This window comes from Phyllobates terribilis, unplaced genomic scaffold (genome assembly GCF_046119375.1).
Source record: "Phyllobates terribilis strain yellow unplaced genomic scaffold, ASM4611937v1 Scaffold_1__5_contigs__length_1240528914, whole genome shotgun sequence".
In the NCBI taxonomy this organism is placed as follows: domain Eukaryota; kingdom Metazoa; phylum Chordata; class Amphibia; order Anura; family Dendrobatidae; genus Phyllobates; species Phyllobates terribilis.
In genome coordinates, this window is record NW_027362761.1 from 593,427,230 (window position 1) to 593,446,938 (window position 19,709).

Below are 19,709 nucleotides of genomic sequence, written 5' to 3' on the forward strand. Positions count from 1 at the left end.
GCTCAACCCTAGTTTTCATCATTAGCCACCCTTTCAGAAAGCTGCTGGAGTTCCCCTCTGATAGCAGCAGTCTCAGCCCCATGGGATGCTTCCAGCCTATAGTTCTCCATATCCTCTTTTGTGGGAATAGCACATATATGAGCCTTAGGATCATCCTACAGAGTCTGTGCCTGAGTAGATACAGTGCCTGCCAGGCCCTCCGAATTCTCAGGAATGCCACAGGACAAATCCCTCAGCTTGTTCAAGGAGCTGCTCACTGCATGTGAATAAGAAGCATGAGATGCCTCCCTCTGCCCCTGGCCATCATCTTTAGAGGCCTGTATCATGTAAGTCCCGACAGTAATATTTATGCAACTCACAGTCCCTGATGTAGAAAATGCTGCTCCTCCATCCTCCATCTTCTTTCCAGTCAGAGAGCTTGCTAGCTCCGTTGCAGGGCCCACAGAACTCCTCAGATATCAGGAAATACCAGTTGCAGGCACCACTGAAGGTCGTCTATTAGCTTGGCCAGAGCTGGGACGCTTCATAGCTGACATTTGGGGGTAAATAGTGTTTGTTAATTGGGTCTGCAGACATCACCCAGGCAGGAGTAGAACGGCTGCACGTCCTCAATCCTCCATAGCCAGGCCATGCTCCCATCGTTCCATTTTTTTACCCATGTAGATTACCTTCACAAACAATGGGAGGACGCCCCTCTGTCACTGTCTCTGGTCAGTATATGATTTAATATATAGTTAATTATTTTTAAGTGGTGTCTGTCCTGACACAAACTCACAGCTTGATGAAGGAAGAGGACCCCGACACAAGTCCTGCACAGGGACCCCTTACAGTCAGTGTCCGCCCCTGGGTAAATAGAGATATAGCCTTCTAGTACGGAGTTCTACAATTACAGTGATGCCCAATTTATACTGTTTCTTTTTGTTTTAATACTTTTGCACAGGAAAATAATGAAAAATATTTATTTATTTTTTTCCTGAGAACAGGGTTCAAATGGGGCTTGATTTTTGCATAATAAGCTTTATTTTTATTGGTACCATTCGGAAGTACATATGTCTTTACAATGTTTTTTTTTTTTTTTTATCTCATTTTAGTGTGATGTGCACAAAAATGGCAATTCTTGAGCTTCAAGTCTAGATGACAAACCGTGATTTCTACAACATTTTCCGCATTCTGGGCATGTATACGGCTCCTCCCCTGTGTGAGTTCCTTGATGCTCATCACTCTTTCTGTGCCTTAAAGCCCATTGAGACGAGTAGATGATTGTAAAAGTGATTTACAATACGATCACCATAAGTGATCTAACGTTGAAGGTAGACAAGAATTTACACGAAAAAAATTATTGTAAACAAATAATTGCTAATTCATTGTTTACAGGTGTTGTTATGGAAACAACCTCCATTTCCATTGCATAATCAATTAGCGAGAAATTATTATTTATTGCATTACTCAAATATTAAGAATGATAAGTCTTAAAGGGGTTTTCCTAAAAACAAAGTATATTTTAATCAATAGAATATTGATTAAAATATTGGAATAAAAATAAATTGAACAATTGAATGTGTTAAACAAAATGTTCCTGTGCTGAGATAATCTTATCAATGTGCCCCTGCTGTGTGCTGTGTAATGGTTGTGTCTGACCTTGTAGGAACAAAGTCTGAACAAACCACAGGTTCTGGTTAACAACCACTTTGCTACATAAAATACAATAAGAAGCAATAAAAACATCTAATCTACCCCGAAATGATATCAATAAAAACATCAGCTCAGGACACCCACCAAAAAATAAGCCCTCATAGTCTTATAGCCCGAAAAATGAAAACACTATGGGTATCGAAAAAGTGGCAACACAAGCTAAATACATTTTACAAATTTTTGCATTTTTTTATCACAAAAAAACAAAACAAAAACTATACATGTTTAGTATCTGCGTACTCTTACTGACCTTGCGAATCATATTGCCTGGTCAGTTTTACAGTATAGTCAACATGATAAAAAAAATACCCCCAAAAAATTTGTGGGATTGCAGGGTTTTTTTTTGCATTTTCAACTGATTTTGAATTTGTTTTCCGTTTTCCAGTACACTATATGGTAAAATGAATGGTGGCATTCGAAAGTACAACTCATCCCGCAAAAAATAAGCCCTCATTAAATTTACGTAAAAATAAAAAAGTTAAGGGAACGCAAACACAGAAATTGGCCATGTCAGGAAGGGGTTAAAGCTATATAATGTTTTCAACATTCTGAACGTGAAAGTGGCTTTTCTTGTGTAAATTCTCTGATGTTTAACAAGATCTGATATAACAGTGAAACATTTCCCACGTTCTAAACATGAAGCTGGCTTCCCTCTGTGTGAGATCTTTCATGTCTAACAAGAGCTGATTTATGGGTAAAACATTTCCCATGTTCTAAACCTGAAGCTGGCTTCCCTCTGTGTGAGATCTTTCATGTCTAACAACAGCTGATTTATGGGTAAAACATTTTCCACATTTTGGGCATGAGTATGGCTTCTCCCCTGTGTGAGATCTTTGATGTATTATGAGATGATGTTTCTGGGTAAAACATTTCCCACATTCTAAACATGAAGCTGGCTTCCCTCTGTGTGAGATCTTTCATGTCTAACAACAGCTGATTTATGGGTAAAACATTTTCCACATTTTGGGCATGAGTATGGCTTCTCCCCTGTGTGAGATCTTTGATGTATTATGAGATGATGTTTCTGGGTAAAACATTTCCCACATTCTAAACATGAAGCTGGCTTCCCTCTGTGTGAGATCTTTCATGTCTAACAAGACCTGACTTACGGGTAAAACATTTTCCACATTGTGAACATGAAAATGGCTTCTCCCCTGTGTGAATTCTTTCATGAATAACAAGATCTTGTTTTTGGGTAAAGCATTTTCCACATTTTGGGCATGAAAACGGCTTCTCCCCTGTGTGAATTCTTTGATGTGTTATGAGTTGATCTTTCCGGGTAAAACATTTCCCACATTGTGAACATGAAAATGGTTTTACTCCTGTGTGAATTCTTTCATGAATAACAAGATCTTGCTTTTGGGTAAAGCATTTTCCACATTTTGGGCATGAATACGGCTTCTCCCCTCTGTGAATTCTTTGATGTGTTTTGAGTTGATATTTCCGGGTAAAACATTTCCCACATTCTGAACATAAAAACGGTTTTTCCCCTGTGTGAATTCTCTGATGTCTAACAAGATCTGATTTCACGGTAAAACATTTTCCACATACCTGACATGAAAATGGCTTCTCCCCTGTGTGAATTTTTTGATGTCTAATAAGAAGACGTTTATTGTGGAAACATTTGCCACATTGTGAACATGAAAATGGCTTCTCCCCTGTGTGAATTCTTTCATGAATAACAAGATCTTGCTTTTGGGTAAAGCATTTTCCACATTTTGGGCATGAAAACGGCTTCTCCCCTGTATGAATTCTCTGATGTTTAACAAGATCTTGTTTCATAGTAAAACTTTCTCCACGTTCTGAACATGAAAACGGCTTCTCCCCTTTGTGGCTTTTACGATGTCTAATAAGATCTGGTTTCACGGTAAAGCATTTCCCACATTCTGAACATAAAAATGGCTTCTCCCCTGTGTGAATTCTTTGATGTCCAATAAGAATATGTTTCTGTTTAAAACATTTCCCACATTCTGAGCATGTATATGGATTTTCCACGTGGTGGAGTTCTTGATGTCTAATCAAAAGTGATTTTACAGTAAAACATTTTCCACAATCTGAACATGAATACGGCTTCTCCCCTGTATGAATTCTTAGGTGTCTAATAAGACTATGCTTCTGGTTAAAACCTTTCCCACATTCTGAACAAGAAAATGGTTTCTCCCCTGTGTGTCTTCTATGATGTATAACCAAATGGGATTTCTGATAAAAACATCTCCCACATTCTGAACATGAATACGGCTTTCGTTCTGTGTGAATTCTCTGATGTGCAACAAGATTTGATTTTTCAGCAAAGCATCTTCCACATTCCTGACATGGAAATGGCTTCTCTCCTGTGTGAATTCTTTGATGTTTAATAAGAATCGTTTTTTGGGTAAAGCATTTCCCACATTGTGAACATAAAAATGGCTTCTCCGTTGTATGAATTCTATGATGTCTAACCAAATCTGATTTTGTACAAAAACATTTGCCACATTGTGAACATAAATATGGCTTTTCCCCTATGGGAACTTTTTGACGTTCGACACCCAATCTGTAACTTGTATTTCGCTTTACAGTCTGTGATGAATCAGGAGATAGGATCTGTTGAACAGGATCAGATGATACATTTTGGATATGAGGGGTGGAGGGTATATCTTCAATATTGCCATTTTTCTCATATCCATATTGAATGATCCTACAATCATCTGCATTAACATGTGAATATTTTGGATGTTCCTCTGAGCTCCCGGTACAGTCATCTGCAAAGAATAAAACTGATTATATTATTTTATAGTAATTAAACCTAATATAACGATTGTACTGACGTTTTATGACATTACAATTGAGAAGTATTAATTCAATAACTAAATATTTGGTTGCAAAATGGATCACAATCTCAGAGCAGGGACCACTAGATCACAATGTTATGATAACAGGTTTTTCTGTTGCGGTTTTCCACATCTGTGCTGAAGACATCTTCAGGTTTCATATATCTCATGCCTGTCACTACTCTTTTCTCAGAAAATTGCCTAGTGGAGAATCATAAGTGAACCTGTAGGAGAAAGCTGTTAGGTGCTGTCCATCTCATCACAATCCATAGCTCCAATCGCTGTTGTTTAATTATTTAGATGCTGCAGCAATGGTCCCATCTCTGTGCACACAAAAAAATCATGGCTTGCCGATGGATTACCATGGAAGTTGGGTGCTCAATGAAGGCCCTGTCGACACAATTTTTGTGCTCTATTCAAATTTTTTATATTCTACAAATTCATTATTAATAATAAAAAATAATGAAAATACTTAAATTAATTGAACAAAAAAATAAAATAAATTATATTAATTTACAGTTAGGTCCATATATATTTGAACAGAGACAACATTTTTCTAATTTTGGTTCTAGACATTACCACAATGAATTTTAAACAAAACAATTCAGATGCAGTTGAAGTTCAGACTTTCAGCTTTCATTTGAGGGTATCCACATTAAAATTGGGTGAAGGGTTTAGGAGTTTCAGCTCCTTAACATGTGCCACCCTGTTTTTAAAGGGACCAAAAGTAATTGGACAATTGACTCCAAGGCTATTTCATGGACAGGTGTGAGCAATCCCTTCATTATGTCATTCTTAATTAAGCAGATAAAAGGCCTGGAGTTGATTTGAGGTGTGGTGCTTGCATTTGGAAGGTTTTGCTGTGAAGTAAACATGCGGTCAAAGGAGCTCTCCATGCAGGTGAAACAAGCCATCCTTAAGCTGCAAAAACAGAAAAAACCCATCCGAGAAATTGCTACAATATTAGGAGTGGCAAAATCTACAGTTTGGTACATCCTGAGAAAGAAAGAAAGCACTGGTGAACTCATCAATGCAAAAAGACCTGGGCGCCCACGGAAAACAACAGTGGTGGATGATCGCAGAATAAACTCCATGGTGAAGAAAAACCCCTTCACAACAGTCAACCAAGTGAACAACACTCTCCAGGAGGTAGGCGTATCAATATCCAAATCTACCATAAAGAGAAGACTGCATGAAAGTAAATACAGAGGGTTCACTGCACGGTGCAAGCCACTCATAAGCATCAAGAAGAAAAAGGCTAGACTGGACTTTGCTAAAAAAAATCTAAAAAAGCCAGCACAGTTCTGGAAGAACATTCTTTGGACAGATGAAACCAAGATCAATCTCTACCAGAATGATGGAAAGAGAAAAGTATGGTGAAGGCGTGGTACAGCTCATGATCCAAAGCATACCACATCGTCTGTAAAACACAGCGGAGGCAGTGTGATGGCTTGGGCATGCATGGCTGCCAGTGGCACTGGGTCACTAGTGTTTATTGATGATGTGACACAGGACAGAAGCAGCCGAATGAATTCTGATGTATTCAGAGCCATACTGTGTGCTCACATCCAGCCAAATGCAGCCAAACCGATTGGTCGCCGTTTCATACTACAGATGGACAATGACCCAAAACATAAAGCCAAAGCAACCCAGGAGTTTATTAAAGCAAAGAAGTGGAATATTCTTGAATGGCCAAGTCAGTCACCTGATCTCAACCCAATTGAGCATGCATTTCACTTGTTAAAGACTAAACTTTAGACAGAAAGGCCCACAAACAAACAGCAATTGAAAACCACTGCAGTGAAGGCCTGGCAGAGCATCAAAAAGGAGGAAACAGCGTCTGGTGATGTCCATGAGTTCAAGACTTCAGGCAGTCATTGCCAACAAAGGGTTTTCAACCAAGTACTAGAAATGAACATTTTATGTACAATTATTTAATGTGTCCAATTACTTCTGGTCCCTTTAAAAGCAGGGTGGCACATGTTATGGAGCTGAAACAACTAAATCCTTCATCCAATTTTAATGTGGATACCCTCAAATGAAAGCTGAAAGTCTGAACTTCAACTGCATCTGAATTGTTTTGTTTAAAATTCATTGTGGTAATGTCTAGAACCAAAATTAGAAAAATGTTGTCTCTGTCCAAATATATATGGACCTAACTGTACATACAGTACAGACCAAAAGTTTGGACACACCTTCTCATTTAAAGATTTTTCTGTATTTTCATGACTATGAAAATTGTACATTCACACTGAAGGCATCAAAACTATGAATTACCACATGTGGAATTATATACTTAACAAAAAAGTGTGGAACAACTGAAAATATGTCTTATATTCTAGGTTCTTCAAAGTAGCCACCTTTTGCTTTGATGATTGCTTGCACACTCTTGTCATTCTCTTGATGAGCTTCAAGAGGTAGTCACCGGAAATGGTCTTCCAACAATCTTGAAGGAGTTCCCAGAGATGTTTAGTACTTGTTGGCCCTTTTGCCTTCACTTTGCGGTCCAGCTCACCCCAAACCATCTCGATTGGGTTCAGGTCTGGTGACTGTGGAGGCCAGATCATCTGGCGTAGCACCCCATCACTCTCGCTCTTGGTCAAATAGCCCTTACACAGCCTGGAGGTGTGTTTGGGGTCATTGTTCTGTTGAAAAATAAATGATGGTCCAACTAAACGCAAACCGGATGGAATATCATACCGCTGCAAGATGCTGTGGTAGCCATGCTGGTTCAGTATGCCTTCAATTTTGAATAAATCCCCAACAGTGTCACCAGCAAAGCACCACCACACCATCACACCTCCTCCTCCTCCATGCTTCACGGTGGGAACCAGGCATGTAGAGTCCATCCGTTCACCTTTTCGGCGTCGCACAAAGACACGATGGTTGGAACCAAAGATCTCAAATTTGGACTCATCAGACCAAAGCACAGATTTCCACTGGTCTAATGTCCATTCCTGAGCCAGTTTCTTTGTAGCGCTTGATGGTTTTTGCAACTGCACTTGGGGATACTTTCAAAGTTTGCCCAATTTTTCGGACTGACTGACCTTCATTTCTTAAAGTAATGATGGCCACTCGTTTTTCTTTACTTATAATTTGTATTATGGCAAGAAAAAAGCAGCTAAGTCTATTCAGTAGGACAATCAGCTGTGTATCCACCAGACTTCTGCACAACACAACTGATGGTCCCAACCCCATTTATAAGGCAAGAAATCCCACTTATTAAACCTGACAGGGCACACCTGTGAAGTGAAGACCATTTCCGGTGACTACCTCTTGAAGCTCATCAAGAGAATGCCAAGAGTTTGCAAAGCAGTCATCAAAGCAAAAGGTGGCTACTTTGAAGAACCTAGAATATAAGACATATTTTCAGTTGTTTCACACTTTTTTGTTAAGTATATAATTCCACATGTGTTAATTCATAGTTTTGATGCCTTCAGTGTGAATGTACAATTTTCAAAGTCATGAAAATACAGAAAAATCTTTAAATGAGAAGGTGTGTCCAAACTTTTGGTCTGTACTGATATATATATCACACTGAGGAGAAGGGAGGCCATATGACTAATATATATGACAATATCACAATGAGGAGGAGAACGGACATATTAGTGTATATATATATATCTATATCATTACTGAGGAGAAGGGCTGCCATATTTCTATATCCCACTGAGGAGAAGGGAGCCATACTACTGAATATATTACTATATCACACTGACGAGATGGGTGGCCATATTACTATATCGCGCTAATGAGAAGGGCGGTCATATTACTATATCACGCTGAGGAGAAGGGAGGCCATATTACTACATCACACTGAGGAGAAGGGCGGCCATATTACTATATATATATATTACTATATCACGCTAAGGAGAAGGGTGGCCATATTACTATATATTACTATATCACACTGAGGAGAGGGGAGGCCATATGACTAATATATATGACAATATCAAACTGAGGAGGAGGGCGGACATATTACTATATCCCACTGAGCAGAAGGGCGGCCATACTACTAAACATATTACTATGTATATTACTAGATCATCACTGAAAAGAAGGGTGGCCATATTGCTCTATATATTACTATATCACCACTGAGGAGAAGCGTGGCCATATTACTATATATATTAAAACATCACACTGAGGAGAAACGTGGCCAAATGACTAATATATATGACAATATCACACTGAGGAGGAGGGCGGACATATTAGTATACACAGTACAGACCAAAAGTTTGGACACACCTTCTCATTTAAAGATTTTTCTGTATTTTCATGACTATGAAAATTGTACATTCACACTGAAGGCATCAAAACTATGAATTAACACATGTGGAATTATATACTTAACAAAAAAGTGTGAAACAACTGAAAATATGTCTTATATTCTAGGTTCTTCAAAGTAGCCACCTTTTGCTTTGATGACTGCTTTGCACACTCTTGGCATTCTCTTGATGAGCTTCAAGAGGTAGTTACCGGAAATGGTTTTCACTTCACAGGTGTGCCCTGTCAGGTTTAATAAGTGGGATTTCTTGCCTTATAAATGGGGTTGGGACCATCAGTTGTGTTGTGCAGAAGTCTGGTGGATACACAGCTGATAGTCCTACTGAATAGACTGTTAGAATTTGTATTATGGCAAGAAAAAAGCAGCTAAGTAAAGAAAAACGATTGGCCATCATTACTTTAAGAAATGAAGGTCAGTCAGTCCGAAAAATTGGGCAAACTTTGAAAGTGTCCCCAAGTGCAGTTGCAAAAACCATCAAGCGCTACAAAGAAACTGGCTCACATGAGGACCGCCCCAGGAAAGGAAGACCAAGAGTCACCTCTGCTTCTGAGGAGAAGTTTATCCGAGTCACCAGCTTCAGAAATCACAGGTTAACAGCAGCTCAGATTAGAGACCAGGTCAATGCCACACAGAGTTCTAGCAGCAGACACATCTCTACAACAACTGTTAAGAGGAGACTTTGTGCAGCAGGCCTTCATGGTAAAATAGCTGCTAGGAAACCACTGCTAAGGACAGGCAACAAGCAGAAGAGACTTGTTTGGGCTAAAGAGCACAAGGAATCGACATTAGACCAGTGGAAATCTGTGCTTTGGTCTGATGAGTCCAAATTTGAGATCTGTGGTTCCAACCACTGTGCCTTTGTGCGACGCAGAAAAGGTGAACGGATGGACTCTACATGCCTGGTTCCCACCGTGAAGCATGGAGGAGGAGGTGTGATGGTGTGGGGTGCTTGCTGGTGACACTGTTGGGGATTTATTCAAGATTGAAGGCATACTGAACCAGCATGGCTACCACAGCATCTTGCAGCGGCATGCTGTTCCATCCGGTTTGCGTTTAGTTGGACCATCATTTATTTTTCAACAGGAAAATTACCCCAAACCCACCTCCAGGCTGTGTAAGGGCTATTTGACCAAGAAGGAGAGTGATGGGGTGCTACGCCAGATGACCTGGCCTCCACAGTCACCAGACCTGAACCCAATCGAGATGGATTGGGCTGAGCTGGACCGCAGAGTGAAGGCAAAAGGGCCAACAAGTGCTAAGCATCTCTGGGAACTCCTTCAAGATTGTTGGAAGACCATTTCCGGTGACTACCTCTTGAAGCTCATCAAGAGAATGCCAAGAGTGTGCAAGCAATCATCAAAGCAAAAGGTGGCTACTTTGAAGAACCTAGAATATAAGACATATTTTCAGTTGTTTCACACTTTTTTGTTAAGTATATAATTCCACATGTGTTAATTCATAGTTTTGATGCCTTCAGTGTGAATGTACAATTTTCATAGTCATGACAATACAGAAAAATCTTTAAACGAGAAGGTGTGTCCAAACTTTTGGTCTGTACTGTATATATCTATATCATCACCGAGGAGAAGGATGACCATATTAATATGTCCCACTGAGGAGAAGGGAGCCATACTACTAAATATATTACTATATCACACTGACGAGATAGGCGGCAATATTACTGTATACATATATATATATACAGTACAGACCAAAAGTTTGGACACACCTTCTCATTTAAAGATTTTTCTGTATTTTCATGACTATGAAAATTGTACATTCACACTGAAGGCATCAAAACTATGAATTAACACATGTGGAATTATATACTTAACAAAAAAGTGTGGAACAACTGAAAATATGTCTTATATTCTAGGTTCTTCAAAGTAGCCACCTTTTGCTTTGATGACTGCTTTGCACACTCTTGGCATTCTCTTGATGAGCTTCAAGAGGTAGTCACCGGAAATGGTTTTCACTTTACAGGTGTGCCCTATCAGGTTTAATAAATGGGATTTCTTGCCTTATAAATGGGGTTGGGACCATCAGTTGTGTTGTGCAGAAGACTGGTGGATACACAGCTGATAGTCCTACTGAATAGACTGTTAGAATTTGTAATATGGCAAGAAAAAAGCAGCTAAGTAAAGAAAAACGAGTGCCCATCATTACTTTAAGAAATGAAGGTCAGTCAGTCCGAAAAATTGGGAAAACTTTGAAAGTGTCCACAAGTGCAGTTGCAAAAACCATCAAGTGCTACAAAGAAACTGGCTCACATGAGGAGCGCCCCAGGAAAGGAAGACCAAGAGTCACCTCTGCTTCTGAGGATAAGTTTATCCGAGTCACCAGCCTCAGAAATCGCAGGTTAACAGCAGCTCAGATTAGAGACCAGGTCAATGCCACACAGAGTTCTAGCAGCAGACACATCTCTTCAACAACTGTTAAGAGGAGACTTTGTGCAGCAGGCCTTCATGGTAAAACAGCTGCTAGGAAACCACAGCTAAGGACAGGCAACAAGCAGAAGAGACTTGTTTGGGCTAAAGAACACAAGGAATGGACATTAGACCAGTGGGAATCTGTGCTTTGGTCTGATGAGTCCAAATTTGAGATCTTTGGTTCCAACCACCGTGTCTTTGTGCGACGCAGAAAAAGTGAACGGATGGACTCTACATGCCTGGTTCCCACCGTGAAGCATGGAGGAGGAGGTGTGATGGTGCTTTGCTGGTGACACTGTTGGAGATGTATTCAAAATTGAAGGCATACTGAACCAGCATGGCTATCACAGCATCTTGCAGCGGCATGCTATTCCATCCGGTTTGCGTTTAGTTGGACCATCATTTATTTTTCAACAGGACAATGACCCCAAACGCACCTCCAGGCTGTGTAAGGGCTATTTGACCAAGAAGGAGAGTGATGGGGTGCTACGTCAGATGACCTGGCCTCCACAGTCACCAGACCTGACCCCAATCGAGATGGTTTGGGGTGAGCTGGACCGCAGAGTGAAGGCAAAAGGGCCAACAAGTGCTAAGCATCTCTGGGAACTCCTTCAAGATTGTTGGAAGACCATTTCCTGTGACTACCTCTTGAAGCTCATCAAGAGAATGCCAAGAGTGTGCAAAGCAGTCATCAAAGCAAAAGGTGGCTACTGTGAAGAACCTAGAATATAAGACATATTTTCAGTTGTTTCACACTTTTTTGTTAAGTATATAATTCCACATGTGTTAATTCATAGTTTTGATGCCTTCAGTGTGAATGTACAATTTTCATAGTCATGAAAATACAGAAAAATCTTTAAATGAGAAGGTGTGTCCAAACTTTTGGTCTGTACTGTATATTTATATATTAATCAGCTATTGAGCCCGTTCTACGCCCCGGTGGAAAGCATTTTTATTGGTATGTGGTCTCTCATCCTGGTATTTGTGCTGCCCTCATCTCTATCCTGGAATGCATGGCGCCCCTCATCCCGATCCTGGTATGCATGGCACTCCTCATCCCGATCCTGGTATGCATGGCACTCCTCATCCCGATCCTGGTATGCATGGCACCCCTCATCCCTATCCTGGTATGCATGGCACCCCTCATCCCTATCCTGGTATGCATGGCACCCCTCATCCCTATCCTGGTATGCATGGCACCCCTCATCCCTATCCTGGTATGCATGGCACCCCTCACCCCAAATCCTGGTATGAATGGCACCCCTCACCACTAATCCTGGTATGCATGGCACCCCTCACCCCCCAATCCTGGTATGCATGGCAACCCTCACCCCCAATCCTGGTATGCATGGCACCCCTCACCCCCAATCCTGGTATGCATGGCCCCCTCACTCCCATCCTGGTATGCATGGCACTACTCATCCCTATCCTGGTATGCATGGCACCCATCACCCCCAATCCTGGCACATATAGCAACCCTCATCCCAATCCTGGCATGCTTGGCACCCCTCATCCAGGTATGCATGGCTCCCTCATACCCAATCCTGGTATGCATGGGCCCTTCACTCCCATCCTGGTATGCATGGGCCCATCACTCCCATCCTGGTATGTATGGTACCCCTCATCCCTATCCTGGTATGATTGGCACCCCATCCCTCATCCTGGTATGCATGGTACCCCTCATCCCCAATCCTGGTATGCATGGGCCCCTCACTCCCATCCTGGTATGCATGAGCCCCTCACTCCCATCCTGGTATGCATGGTACCCCATCCCTCATCCCTATTCTGGGTATGCATGGTACCTCTCATCCTGGTATGCATGGCACCCCTCATCTCCAATCCTGGTATGCATGGCACCCCTCATCCCCCAATCCTGGTATGCATGGCCCACCTCATCAACCAATCCAGGTATGCATGGTATCCCTCACCCCCCCCCCCCAATCCTGGTATGCATGGTACCCCTCACCCCCCCAATCCTGGAATGCATGGTACCCCTCACCCCCAATCCTAGAATGCATGGTCCCCTCACGGCCCAATCCTGGTATGCATGGTACCCCTCACCCCCCCAATCCTGGAATGCATGGTCCCCTCACGGCCCAATCCTGGTATGCATGGTACCCCTCACCCCCCCAATCCTGGAATGCATGGTACCCCTCACCCCCCAATCCTGGTATGCATGGTACCCCTCACCCCCCGATCCTGGTATGCATGGTACCCCTCACCCCCCAATCCTGGTATGCATGGTCCACTCACCCCCCACTCCTTGTATGCATGGCACCCCTCACCCCCAATCCTGGCATGCATGGCACCCCTCACCCCCAATCCTGGTATGCATGGTACCCCTCACCCCTCAATCCTGGAATGCATGGTACCCCTCACCCCTCAATCCTGGAATGCATGGTACCCCTCACCCCCCCAATCCTGGAATGCATTGTACCCCTCACCCCCCAATCCAGGTATGCATGGTACCCCTCACCCCCAATCCTGGTATGCATGGTACCCCTCACCCCCAATCCTGGTATGCATGGTACCCCTCACCCCTCAATCCTGGAATGCATGGTACCCCTCACCTCTCAATCCTGGTATGCATGGTACCCCTCACCCCTCAATCCTGGAATGCATGGTACCCCTCACCCCTTTCACACTGCACACATACAAAAAAAACCCACTTATACTCACCTTTCTTCCCTGTGCTCCAGCACTGCTGTGTCCTGTTCTGCCGGAGGCCGGGGGAGGAGTGTGGCGCCGGAGTACCCACGTGCCCATACTGCGCTGTCTGGTGCCATTTTGCTGAAGACACACTGCAAATGTGTCTTCAGTAAAATGACGCCAGATAGCGCTATGCGCATGCGCCGATTCCGACGCCTCATTCCGCCCCCGGTTTCCTCCGGCCAGAAGAGAGGCGCCGTGGCAATGCTCCTCCCGGTCAGGTAAGTATGTAAGTATGGCGCCGGAGATCGCGGTATGTGTTCAGTGTCTACGCATACCGTGATATCCGGCACCATACACTACTCTTACCTGGAATGGCTCAATGCGTTCTTCTGTCGGGAGCCAGACTGCGCGTCGCACATGCGCAGTCTATAAAGGCTTCAGACAGAGGGACGCATGGACGATTATATTATAGATATTACTATATCATGCTAAGGAGAAGGGCAGCCATATTAATATATATATATATATATATATATATATATATATATATATATATATATATATTACTATATCACACTGACGAGAAAGGCGGCCATATTACCTAATAATTCTGCACACAGTGTACAGCGCTGACATGAGATTAATAGGAGCTAATGGTTTCTGAGTCACAAATTGGACAAATAATTTTCTGCATCAGAACTGACATCAGATGATGAAGAAATCGGCCGCTCACATAAGTATAATTCATCTCCCGCTGTATATTATCATCCATATTATAAATGCACGACCTGTGACATCACATATAACAGGATCACATTATTATCTATTCAGATTGTGGCTGAACAGTGAATATTCATCTAAAGCTCCTCACCTGGGCGGTTATCTGTAGGGGTCTCCTCTTTACACCGCTGATCGCCCCTCACATTTCTCTCTGGAGCAGTAATATTGTTCAGATCTTTATCCGGATCCAAAAGCTGCAAAACAAATATTGTAAAAGTCCCCGATGATTGAAGAAGTCACCGGAAATAATGGTGAGAAGATCCGGCCATGTCTGTGGTCAGCCGTGATCCTGCCGTCTCCACCGCTCTCATTACACAAGTATAAAACATCTAATACTGGAGGAGAAGACAAGACTGAACACAAGGAGGTCACAGCCATCTACACATCATAGGGGAGATCTCCATCTACCTGATGGTCCTGTGCAGGAGGAGGAGCGGGACATCTCTCTGGGGTTGTCCTCTTACTGGAGAGACCTGCAGGAGACACAGACAGGACTGACATCATTATTACATACAGAGAATTATAGGCCGTGTGGATTTAGTCCTGTCTATTACCTGGTGATGTGCGGGGCCGGTGCTCCTCCATCATCACCTCCTTGTACCGATCCTTGTGTCCTTCTAGATACTCCCACTCCTCCATGGAGAAATAGACGGTGACGTCCTGACACCTTATAGGAACCTGACACACACAATGATACCGTCATCACCCAGAATCCTCCAGTGCCGTCGTGTATAATGTCCCAGCATTCCCAGCAGTGTCACCTCTCCAGTCAGCAGCTCAATCATCTTGTGGGTGAGTTCTAGGATCTTCTGGTCATTGATGTCCTCATGTATCCGGAGGTGAGGTGGAGGCCCTGGGATTGGGCTCAGGGTTCCTCCCCGTCCTTCAGACACCGGGTCCTGACAGCGATCACTAGAGGTCTTCTTCACCATTGTGTAATCCTGAGTGTGGAGACATTAATAATATCACTACAGACATTTCCAGAGTCCATCACCTCTCCGGTCATATCACCTGTTATTCCTATAGATAATGATGTCATGTGATGACATCACAACCTCTCACCTCTCCGGTCATATCACCTGTTATTCCCATAGATAATAATGTCGTGTGATGACATCAGAACCTCTCACCTATCCGGTCATATCACCTGTTATTCCCATAGATAATTATGTCATGTGATGACATCACAACCTCTCACCTCTCCGGTCATATCACCTGTTATTCCCATAGATAATGATGTTATGTGATGGCATCAGAACCTCTCACCTCTCCGGTCATATCACCTGTTATTCCCATAGATAATGATGTCATGTGATGACATCACAACCTCTCACCTCTCCGGTCATATCACCTGTTATTCCCATAGATAATGATGTCATGTGATGACATCACAACCTCTCACCTCTCCAGTAAGATGGAAGATTATCTCCAGGGTGAGGTTTATTATCCTCTCCGCCATCTTGCCTCTGTCCTTATTCATCCTTGACACATTAATCAGGAAGATTCTCGCAGAGACGTTATCAGCAGAGGATCCTTGATTGTAGGAACCTGAATGGGAAAAAGATGAGATGATAAAAACAGGATAAACTTTATAGTAAACAATATGGAGAAACGTGTAAAGACTAACCGTCACTTTATCCCACTACCATGATTTCTGCCTCTAGGTGGCGCCACACTTGCACTGCGGACAGCATTGGGGGACACAGGCACAGTCCTGTATGACATTAGTGTGGCTGGGATTTGTGGTGCCGTCCAGCAGGGAATATATGTCTTACTGCAGAGCGCTGGCTGTCAGTTGTAGTCCGCTCTCTGCGCTCGGCCCTGGGTGAGGACACGTCCTGTTTCCTCCACAGCAGCTGCTTCTGGCTGCCAGATATAAGTTGGTTCTGACCCTGATCTGCTGCTTTATCATCTCCAATCTCTTGGCTATTAGTTCCTGACCTCGGCTTGTATTCTGTCCCTGACTGAGACCCGGCCTGACGACTATTCTCTGCCAGCTCGCTCCTCCGGCCAGCAGCCTCTCCATGGATGTAACCCGGAGCTCCTGTGTAAGTCCAGATCCCGGTACAGGGATTGCAGGGAGAAGGCTGGGGCTCCCCTGGTATCTGCTGGACAGAGAGGTTTGTGCAGATCCCGTCCATGGATGCCCCTTATAGAGCGGCCATAGTTCCACATCCACTGCGCCATTACTGTGTGAGGGAAGGAGAGCAGCAGCGGTAATAGTAAGAAGCAGAGGAAGGAGCGACAGAGGCAGACGTTTATTTAGCCATCATGTTAAAAATCACAGACATGCAGAAGGAAATCCCAGCACAGGGAATAAGTCCTACGCGTTTCAACCTACAACGATCTTCGTCATTTCATCACCTGTCACAACTGGGATACAAAACACTTTAAATTTTTGGGTATTGAAAGGGTAAAAAAAATCAGCACGGGGCAGTAATTTCCAACTGTCTGAACATTAGGCAAGATCTCATCTTGCAGTATAACTAATGATCTTTGAATAGTCTCTTTCTATACAAGTTCGCTAGAGATATAGTGTTTAATACTCAATTTAACGTTTCCCGCTTATCCGGACTTATATGTTTTTAATCATGTATTGTTTTTAAATGTATATTACTTATTCCCAGATGTCCAGGGAGAATGCAGTCAGGGCTCTGACTAATTAACCGGAACTAATTAATTTTTCTTACCACTCCCTTTGACTTCCTGCATATATGTTTGTCTGCTATTCTAAGATGTAATCCATGACTAAGACTGCTGTAGGTTGAAACGCGTAGGACTGGGTTTGCTTACTTCTGCAAGTCTGTGCTTTTTAACATGATGGCTAAATAAAGCCAAGTTTTAAGAACCTTATCTCCTGTGGTCGATGGAAACAACTCTTCTTGCATATTGGATTTCCTTACCGCCGGGACCAAGGCGTCTCCGTGCGCCATTGACCAGCCAAGGAACCAGGACATAACGGAGTGAGCTGAACATTTTTCTTTTTACATATTCATCCTCTATGGGCTGACCAGAAAAAGCCGAGCTCACACGACATCACACACAGAAAGGACTTGATCACTGGCGTCACCGCAACCGCTGCAGCCCATCGAATACAACACCAATCATGTGACATCAGATGTAATCCAAAACCGCAGAAATAAACACAACTTATCCCATAACACTTTCTGTAACCAAATTGGTTCAGAGACTAAAACAGTTGAACTTAATTAACCCCTTTACAGCCCATGACGTATTAATACGCGTCTGTGCCCTGGGACTTAAGAGCCAGACCCGTATTAGTACGTCATGGCGATCGTGCGCGCACACAGGCTGTGCGGGCGCGATCGCCGCCGGGTGTCAGCTGATTGTCACAGCTGACACCCGGTACTATGTGCAGGGAGCAGTCCCGCACCGCTCCCGGCACATTAACCCCTGCAAGGCTGCGATCGAAGTCGATCGCAGCATTGCGGTGGCCACAATACTCACCTCCTCTTCCGGCCTCCAGCGCTGTCTGCCGCGGCTTCCCGGGTGTTGCCATGACGACCCGATGTCGTCATGACAACATCCGGGTCACCAGACAGCAGGAAGATTGTTTGCTCATGCGCAATTTTTGTTTATTCTGCCTCCCAAAAGCTGGAATAGAAAGCGATCAAAAAATGTCACGTGCCTGAAAATGGCACCAATAAAAACGTCAAAAAACAAGCCGTCACATGACTCTGTCGGCCAAAATATGGAAAAATTAGAGCTCTCAAAATATGGCGATGCAAAAACTAGATTTTACAAAATATGTGTCTTTTAGTGTGTGACAGCTGTCAGTCATAAAAACCCGATATGATTCTGGTATCTCTGTAGTCGCATCGACCCGAAGAATAAAGTAATCTCATCACTTATACCCCACGAGGAACGGCGTAAAAAATAAATGCTAGGGCTGGGGTTGGGGTTAGGGTTGTGCTAATGTTAGGGTTGGGGGTCAGGGTTGGGCTAGGGTAGGGTTAGGGTTGTTTTTTTTTTTATAAAAAAAAAATTAAAAAAATGACGATATGGCAACTAGTGTTGAACGCAAGTGCTCGCTACTTGAGTTTGCATCGGGTGCTCGGGTATGCATTGAGTATCGCGGGTGCTCGAGTCTCCGCCCCATATGCTTCGCGGCCAAAAAAAACCTCGCGGGGATTGCCTGCCATGCTCGAGCGATCCCCGCATGTTTTTTTTGGGGTGTCTAATAACCGTGAAACATGCAGGCGGGGACGCGAGCATTTCACTTGAGCACCCGTCATACATGGTGCATACCTGAGTACCCAATGCAATCTCCAGTAGCGAGCACTTGCGCTCAAGACTAATGACAACTTATTCAATATGATGACCTAATGTCATCAAATTCTGTGTCGTACCTCTGGGTTCAAAATGTTCACTATACCCTTTGATAAAATCCTTGAGGGGTGTAGTTTCCAAAATGGGGTCACTTGTGGGGGGTTTCAACTATTTAGGCACATCAGGGGCTCTTCAAATGCGACATGGCGTCCGCTTTCGATTCCAGCCAATTTTGCGTTCAAAAAGTCACACAGTGCTCCTTCCCTTCTGAACTCTGCCATGCGCCCAAACAGTGTATTTTTCCCACATATGGGGTATTGGCGTACTCAGGAGAAATTGCACAAAAGTTTTTGGGGTCCATTTTCTCCTCTTACCCTTGTGAAAATAAAAAATTGGGGCTAAAACATCATTGTTGTGGAAAAAGTTTGATTTTTTTATTTTCACGGATCCATGTTATAAACTTCTGTAAAGGACTTGGGGGTTCAGGGTGCTCACCACACATTTAGATAAGTTCCCTGAGGGGTCTAGTTTCCAAAATGGTGTCACTTGTGGGGGGGTTTCCACTGTTTAGGCACATCAGGGGCTCCCCAAATGCAACATGGCGTCCGCTAATTATTCAAGCAAATTTTACATTCAAAAAGTCAAATGGCGCTCCTTCCCTTCCGAACCCTGCCGTGCGCCCAAACAGTGGTTTTCCCCCACATATGGGGTATCTGCTTACTCAGGAGAAATTGCACAACAAATTTTGGGGTCCATTTTTTCCTGTTACCC

General features: G+C 43.3%; 1 pseudogene; it reads right to left on the bottom strand.

Moving 5' to 3' along the window:
- Window positions 1-998: 998 nt before the first annotated feature.
- On the bottom strand, window positions 999-16,193 carry LOC141272017 (uncharacterized; annotated as a pseudogene).
- Window positions 16,194-19,709: the final 3,516 nt, after the last annotated feature.